At 40.8% G+C, this 8885-nt stretch overlaps 1 pseudogene; it reads left to right on the top strand.

The window, feature by feature from the left end:
* Positions 1-2669: 2669 nt before the first annotated feature.
* LOC118713543 lies at positions 2670-3919 on the top strand (annotated as a pseudogene).
* Positions 3920-8885: the final 4966 nt, after the last annotated feature.

Below are 8885 nucleotides of genomic sequence, written 5' to 3'. Positions count from 1 at the left end.
AACCCTTCTGCAGTGTCTCCTCGGCTGGTCAACCTGCAGTGTCTCTCCCCTGAAGGGTCTCTCAGCCTGGCCTGTGCCCTCTCGCAATCTGGGGGATGTTGAAGAGCTGGTTTCAGCTCTATCCTGTAGGCCAGGCCAAGGAACCCCACTGGTACATGAATTCATGCACTAGGCCTCTATGGTTTAATAAAACTCTAGCTATAAATATTTGAAGAGACTGGTGTGTGTTTGTTTAAGTCACTTACATATAATACAAACAAAAGATTTGCACACTATAATTATATATTTGCTTCCAAAATTGCATTTTTTAGTTGGAGAGAAGGTTATGTGTAATCTCCAAAAGAAAATTATAAAACATCAAGAGAAAGCAATCTCTGTGGTATTATAAAAGGATCTAGAGGAAACACAATTTTAATATTAAAATGTTAGATTTCCTAACTTACATATTAATTTCTCAAATGATTTATATTATTTAATAATAAAAAGCATTAATATATGACAGTCCTGGATTAATCTGTGGGCCTAAGGACCAAAAGGTCTCAGTTTTATTTCTATTCAAGGGCAGGTACCTCAGTTCCAGGCTCCATCCCAGACCCCTGGGTCAGGGTGTGTGTGGTGTGTGGGAGGCAAAAATTGATGTGTCTCTCTCACATTGATATTTCTCTTTTTCCTCTCCTGCTTCCTCTCCATGCTTTTTAAGATTCAATGAAAAAAATAGCCTCTGGTGAATATTAACATCATATATATATATATATATATATATATATATATATATATCTTTGTATTGTGTATATCCTGGGATTTCTACAATTGTAATTAACTGCATATGCACTAGTACACAGAATTATACTACAACTATTATATAGCATTAGAATAATACAAATTATTTAAAAATTCTGTGTTTGCTTTGAAATAATTCTTTTGCTGTTTTCTTTTCTTTAAAGCACATTCCACTTCATGTTTCACCTAGTCTCTGTAGTAAAGTTTTAAAAAAATCAACAATTACAAATAATTTAGAAAACAGACTCTAGAAAGGAAAACTTTTTTTTTTGTATTCTGACCTTCACTCAGGATTTTTATGATTGTTTTCCACCTAAATATATAGAAAATAGATTACATGTAGATAATTTAAGGAAATAAATATCATGAAACTTTTATTAGGCTGATTATTAATCAATTTAGGGTATTTTTTTGACCAAATATAAAATGCAGTAAAATTTAATGATTATAGGTATTGTTGGTTTTTTTTCAGATAGTCTCTCCTTTTGAAAAATGGAGATATGTTAAAAAGCAAAACATATAGATTGGATTCCTAATTAAGGTAAATGAGTAGAGAGATGGTAGTTATATGTTTGCATTATTTAATTCCTTTTTGAACAGGGCTAGGGTTTTTATGAACTATTCCTCTCTCTCCCTAATAAATTATTTTTATCTGAGGACTTTCATGTGAGTGAAAGTTGGAATGCCAGGGAAATAGAATGTAGCAAAACCTCTGAGAGAGAAAATGAAGGATCACTATTGCCCACGGCTAATGCCTGGGGAGTGTCCAGAAGCTAGTGATCTCCCAAAGTTAGAGGGAGGGTGCTGGGGTTGGGATAACCAGGATGTCTACTAGGCACAGCTTGCAGGGCCAAGTACAAAAGGGGAGAGATTGGCATAAAGCGAGAACGCTGGACACCTTCAGCGAGACCTTGTCTTTTCAGATGAGGTTCAGTCATCATGCACGTGAGAGAAAACCGTCTACACGGTTCCTTATTTTATTTTTAAACAACGGCCCTTGGAAATTCTTCTTGTTCCCCCACCTACCCAATAAAAATGATGGCGAAAGTCTAAGAAAAAAAATCCACTTGATTTCTTAGCATTTTCTCCCAGAAGGCTACCATCCGCATGGCCTAAGAGATATACCAATTGGACAAAGCACTATTTATTAAGTGCTTTCTTTGAATCAGAAACCTAACGCTGAGGGGAGGAGGAAGGGGGGGCAAAAATAAACACCCTTCCCCCTTGAGCCCATCATTATCTCACAGAGGCTGAATTATATAAATATTCCCTATAGAGCTTATTAGAGGCTTTCTGGATCTCAGTCTCCACATACTCTTTCTCCTCCTACACAATCTAATGGCTAACACCTGAGGGCTGAAGAGTCTTTTTCGCTAATGCAACTTTTCTCCCCCGAGTTTTTTTTAAGGGAAATTGACCGCCTTGGACTCTGTATGAGAATTTTTTTTTTCTTTCTTTCTTAGCCAGTCGTCTATGTCTGAAAGAAATGTCTGTCCTTTCTAGAGACATTTTTCAGGAGGTAGATATTCCTAATTGCCTTTTTACTGAGAACGGTTTCCTAAAAGGAACTAACTATAAGGCAGCCTCTGGGGCATCTACAGGTGGAAACCACTTAGATCCCATCCTTTAGGAGCTGACAGGCCAATATCATCCATATTGTTGGAAGGCTTGTTATAATTTGGAGCTGGGGATCCCAGCAAAAAATATCAACGTCCTAAGAAGTCAAAATAGTTCGCAAAGATGCAGTTGCTTTTAAAAGTTTGAAATAGAACTTACTAGGTGCTGGGGAAGATGTAGCAGCCTCTCCTCAAAGCCACCCCTTTGCCTCCGGACATCTCTGGGGCCAACAGTCGCCGACCTGGGGCCCAGACCGGGCTTAGCCCACTACCATGGGCTCTGAGTCAAACTAGCAGTTTGCAGGTGGCTGCTGTCAAGGCGCCAGAGGAGGAGATGAAGGAGGACTCCGCCAGGGCTGGGGAGGCGGAGGACCCGCAGCTGCTGCACGAGCCGAGCTGGCATCTGTAAGTGGTTCAACCTGCGAATGGGGTTCAGCTTCATGTCCCTGACCACCCACGCTGGGGTCGCGCTCCACCCACCCGTGGATGTCTTTGTGCACCAGAGTCAACTGCACATGGAGGACTTCCAGAGCCTGAAGGAAGGCGAGGCAGTGAAGTTCACCTTTAAGATGAACAAAAACATTTCCAGAGAAAGAGAAACAGCCATCAGACTCTCGAACCTCAGAGGGAAAGTAGGGGAGGATGGGGGTAAGGGGAAGAAATCAACCGAAGTACTTGTGTGCATGCATATGGGCCTAGCCAGTGGCCACGGACAACAGGAGGTTGGGGGCATATGTAAGGAGGGGATGGGAATGGAGGGAGGAGGACAATTATGTGATACTATAATCAATCAATCAATCAATCAATCAATAAAGAAGTCCACCCAGGGCCTGGAATCTATCCGAGTCACTGGCCCTGGTGGGGTATTCTGTATTGGGAGTGAGAGGCGGCCAAAAGGGAAGAACATGCAGAGGCACAGATCAAAGGGAGGCAGGTGCTACCACTGTGGAGGTCTAGACCATCATGCCAAGGAATGCAAGCTCCCGCCCCAGCCCAAGAAGTGCCACTTCTGCCAAAGCATCAGCTGTAGGGTGGCCTCCTGTCCACTGAAGGCCCAGCAGGCCCCCAGCTCACAGGGAAAGCCAGCCTACTTCTGGGATGAAGAAGAAGAGATCCATAGCCCTGCCCTGCTCCCAGATGCCCAGAATGGAGCCCGAGTGGGTGTGGTGGGCTATGCTTTTGTGATCAGAAAGTTTCAAGGAGCAGGCATCAGTCGGCAGATGGGAGAAAGTGGGGACAGGGTGGGTAGGGGGCAGCAGGCACTGCCATGTATCTCTAGCCGGGTTCCACAGCATCACCCCCTCTTCCCTCTTTGCAGGGGGGAGGGGAGGCAAAGGAATTCCAACTACACTCAATCCAAATGCATGTGAGGGCTTTGGGGGAACTCCCTCCCTACATGCTTTAGTTGAGTCTCCACCCCCAGAATCTCCAGCTTTTGAAAGTGGCCTGGTTATAGGGCAGTTGTCTTCCTTTGAAAGAAGTAGATATATAATCATAATATTTCCCCTGACAACGTGAAAAGGTGAACATGAGGCCAGAATCCAGGCCACAAAACAACTGCATTCTGTGGGAGGGAATCTCTCAGGAGTAAGGCAGGGTTTTTCCACATCTTGTCCCCTCATCACCCACTCTTGGGATAGGGTGCTAAGAATTGCCCCAAGCAATGGTTGTGACAATAGGCAACAGGGATGGTTGAGGAACTGCTCCTAAGCTCCCTCCCACCCCATTTCTGGACCAATACCATTTTATTTATTTGATCCCTTCGATAAAGGCACCTTGGGCCCCACTTTCTCCAGGATACAGCTGCACTAGCTGTGTGCGAATGACGTATCTTGTGCATTTAGACTTTTTTCTTCTTCTTTTTTGTAACACAAATATTCTGGGTTTGTATTTTTGTGCCTTTTCATCTACAGCCCTCATTCCTGCACTGTGTTCTCAGGTACATGAGCAATCTCAGGGAGAAGTGGGCAGAAGCTCCGGGTCTGCGCAGGAGGAATACTTTGCTTTTTCATCATGGAGAACATCTATTTGTAGTGTATAGTCTATGGAATGACCTCATTTTTGCCAATCAGAGCTGGCTTTTCTGCCACAGTATCCTCCTGAAACCCCTCCACCTTCAATGTTTTGTGAAAGACTAGATTTGAATGGGGTAGCCTCATTCCTTGATCTCCTACCAGAAGATGGGAAATTGGTCTCAACAGGAATGGGTGGTTTGTGCAAAGGTTAGGAGAGGCTTGGCTAGGTGAAAGGCACAGAGGGGAAGCCAAGGTGAGATGCAGGATGTCTATATATGCGTAACCAAGGATTCCTGTCCCATACCTGTAATCCCAGGGGTTTGGGACTCACATTACATACCAAATCCATCCCTAACCAGATTGGGCTAGGCCTACCAGGCACAACAAGGTTGATAAAGAGAGCTTTTAAGAACACGACCTCTCTACCCATCTTGAGCTACTCAGGGGTGGATATATGAAGCAATGACTACATTCCTTAACTTTTAAAAACTCTTTGCTTTTTCCTCTTTGGCTTCCAGACACACCATCAGCAATGGCTTCTTTGTGGTGCTCAGGACCAGTGTCCTTCCCTGCTGCAGCAATGATTAGTGTCTCAGTAGCTAAAGGAAAAGAGCGGGTTTCGTTAACATGCCATGAGATCACTGAAATCCTACCTCACTGTATTGAAACGGGGCAAATGCAATAGAATGCATTGGGTGATGTGCATCTGATCCTGGGTTCTTCCCCACCCCCACCCACCCCCAATTGCTGCTCCTCTCTAATTATTGTGTTTGTCTGAGTTTGTAGGACTTCACAGTAGCTGATTTGGTGATTGCTAGGTGGCCTAGTCTGTGTAAACTTGTTGGTCTTTCTCCATGTTCTTTTGGGGTTTTATTGTTTACAACCTTTTTTGTATTGAGAAAAATAGCCAAAGCATCTTTGACAAAACATTCTGCACCAGGCAAAAGGGATCTTAAACATAACCTTGGGAACACCTCTTCTTGAAGTGGTGGTCTTGAACCATCCTTTCTTTTGCTTTCTCTTCCTCTATTTCCTATTTTGGACCAGATCTTCTGTCCTTAAAATTTGACTCCGACCCTCTTCTATCTGCACCCCCAAAAGCTCATTTTCCCACATGCATACACATTTAATGTGTGGGTTGTCACCCCATCTCTTAAATGATTTGTGCAAAAATCCTGAAGAAGTTAAGAATGCTCCATCTCTTCTTCCCAATATCCTGAGTGAAGACCATTCCTTGATATGTTATCCATGCCAAACGTTCAGATTGCTATGTTTTAATTTCTAATCTACGGTAGAGAGCAGCAATGAGGGGCCTTTCATTTTGAAAATGGGGTTCGGAAACCAAGAAAGGGGAGATGAATGTATATCCAAGTCGCTCAGGAACTTTTATGCCAGGGCAAAACAACTTACATCAAAGTAGCTACAAGATTGTTTAATAGGAGACGGACGAATGTAACTCCAATGTTTACTGCTAGAAACCAAAGCTTTGTGTGAAATCTTGAATTTATGGGGTGGGAGGGAGGGTAGGAAAGCATGTACCTGTCTGTACTTTTCCTGATTCCTTCTCATTTCTAAACTACAGGGGACTGAGCCCTCTTGGGCTTTGTTGACCTCCATTGCTGGGGACTGTCTTTTTTGATGGTTAATTTTGCTGTGCCGGGTACTTCTACTTGCTATCATTTTGTAAAACACATGCTGACTTTTCCCCTTCCCCTCTTTTCCCTGGGAAAATAAAATGAATGAATAAAGACTTATTCCTAATGGGGAAAAAAGAAATATAACTTACTAGCTTAAAAAGGATACAAATACATTTCATACACATTTGTTGTTTGTAACATTAGTAATGATGCAAAATCCAACAAAATCTAGGGTCAAAAGAGGATAAGACAATTCTATGAAAAACTTACTACTTAAATATTGAAAAATGTGCTTTAAAAAACAGCTATTGAGGTCTAGGTATATCTAAAATGAACTCAATATAACTAAGGAAAACATAAACTAGATGGATACTTCATGTATGGCTGAAACAATTCATAACTGAGTTATCAAATAACAGAATTTCCAGGTGTTTATAATATCCAATACCAGGAGTTTAAATTTAAATATTAATAGCTACAATGTTCAGAACCTTCATCAATTGCAGCAATTGGATTAAATGCTTTATACTGTGCCATTTTTTGACTCCTCATAGTACTCCTAAAAGCTTGGTGATTGACCATTGGGTTTGAAAAACATAGAATCCGTTATTTCTGCAATATCATGAAGCAATATATTAAAGACTTATTAGAAAGCTCACAGAGAAAATTAACACTAATATGGAGAGGACTGGAAGAGATCAACCAAACTATATAGGTGCATAGCCCTTAAACACAGACATAATTTATTTTGGTAAAGGCCTAGGGTAGGGGTGTCGAACTCAATCAGAGAAGGGGCCAAAATCTAAAATACAGCCTAAATCGCGAACTGAATGGTTTACTGAACAGTCATAAACTGTCATTGTGATGGAAACGCAGCGGAGTGCAGTGATGACAGCGCGGTGTGGGCCACATTGCAAGGCCTGGCAGGACGGATTTGGCCCGAGGGCCTTGTGTTTGACACATGTGGCCTAGGGGGTGGTGTGGGGACAGGGTGGAGGGAGGGCTTTAATGGATAAAAAATTGAATTACCAGCTGAGACATGATAATTAGGTACATATGTGGAGGGTGTGAGAACATGTAAAACCATGAAAAATTTTAGAAGAAAAATTAAACAGTCTCCTCTGTACAATACTGATGATAATAATTTCAATAGACACAATATTGTAAGTTGAGAATATTGCAACACTTCAATTTTGAAGCCACACCAAGTGCTTTGGAAATTCAAACAATGTAAATATATGTGAAAAAAGGGGGAAGTGAGGAAGGAACAAAGGATCCAAACTTGAATGAAAAGCCCCTGAATTAGTTTTGTCTTCAGAAATCAAATCAAGTATTATTTTTTCCTCAGAGATAGCCATTATCTTTAAAACAATTCTTTTCAACAGAGAACCTTCAAAGTTTTTTTTTTTCAAATGGGTAATATGTTGATGGAGGAAAAGGTCCAAAGAAATGGTTGTTAGCTTGAGAGAAAATATTCACCAGTGATGAAAGTGTTTGCCTGTTGTTCTCTGATTTCCTCTTTAAAAATAACATTGGTATCACTCATTTAGAGACCAGTAAGGACTGAGCAGGACTTTGTGCTGTCAAACCCATCCATCTCCCTTTTCCTTTCCTCACTAGTTTTGCTGTTCACTTTCATTTTCTAAAATAATAGTTTTCACATATCACATTGTATTGCTATTACTCTTAGGTTTTACTATCCATTTATTGATTGATCATTGTTGTTTATAACTTTTTGTACCAAGCATATGTTTTTCTAAATCTGCCAGGCTGCATTTCCTACTTATGATATCCTCTGTGTTTTCTAAGAGAAACCTCATTTTTCATATAATTATGATATTTTGGTAGCTCTGTTCCCTATTTAACTTAAATTATGATATCATAAAATTAGAAACAAAAATTTTATTACAGAACATCTAATCCTACCTTGTTTTATCAAGGGGAAAAACAAACAAACCACATGATGTTAGTTGACTTGTTAGGGTCACATAGCTCATCAGTAGAAATTCAACATTCATGGTTTTCATTCCCAGTTAATTAGAGATCTTAATTTACTTTTTTAGGTTTAAACCCTCCTTTTTTGTTGCTTATGTATGTGTGCAATCTTTTCATATATTAAGGTGGATTTCAGATTGTAGAGTTTAGTTTCCAATCCACAAAAAGATATACTTGTTGAAAGTCAACATGTAGTCAAGACTACAAGGTAATTAAAACTTTTCATTTTAAATTGACTTCAAGTCTAACTACAACCCCAAATTTCCAAACATAGTCAAGCAGTGATCTTTGCCACTCACATCTGTGATCCAAATGGCCCTGCAGATGTGAAACTGTGTGTTGCTATAGAAGAACAGCTGGGATCAGTAATTAGTCAAGTCAGCATGAGCTCAAGCACTAGAGACTAGAAAGTATCATCTCTTTGGTAGAGAACTCTGGGAAAAGAAGCAAAGGGCCAGTTAGGTGCAAGAGTGGCCTCATGAGCGACACAACTGTGAGCATAATTAGACTCATCTGCTACTAGCAGATAGAAATTCTGTTTTATCCTTGTATATATGAAATCTGGCCATCAGCAGACCAGTCCTTAATCCTGCCCCCACAATGATAGAGATCCAGCTCATTCAGGTCTGATGCCTCAGATAGACTAAAAAATGGACCCTGTGTAGAGAATGCAAGTAGTGAGTGTGTCAACTATCCTGAGACTTTGAGAGAAACACATGAGTTTTCTTGGTGATCTTTAATTTTTTCCTATGTGGTCTATAGTTTGACAGATGAATAATAGGAGCCATTTATCACCTTCTCTAGTTTCAGACAAAAAGAGCATTAGGCTGAATTGAGTGTGA

The sequence above is a fragment of the Pipistrellus kuhlii genome, unplaced genomic scaffold, assembly GCF_014108245.1.
Source record: "Pipistrellus kuhlii isolate mPipKuh1 unplaced genomic scaffold, mPipKuh1.p scaffold_m20_p_9, whole genome shotgun sequence".
In the NCBI taxonomy this organism is placed as follows: domain Eukaryota; kingdom Metazoa; phylum Chordata; class Mammalia; order Chiroptera; family Vespertilionidae; genus Pipistrellus; species Pipistrellus kuhlii.
The sequence above is the reverse complement of the archived record's forward strand: the minus strand, read 5'-3'. Positions and strand labels throughout refer to the sequence as shown.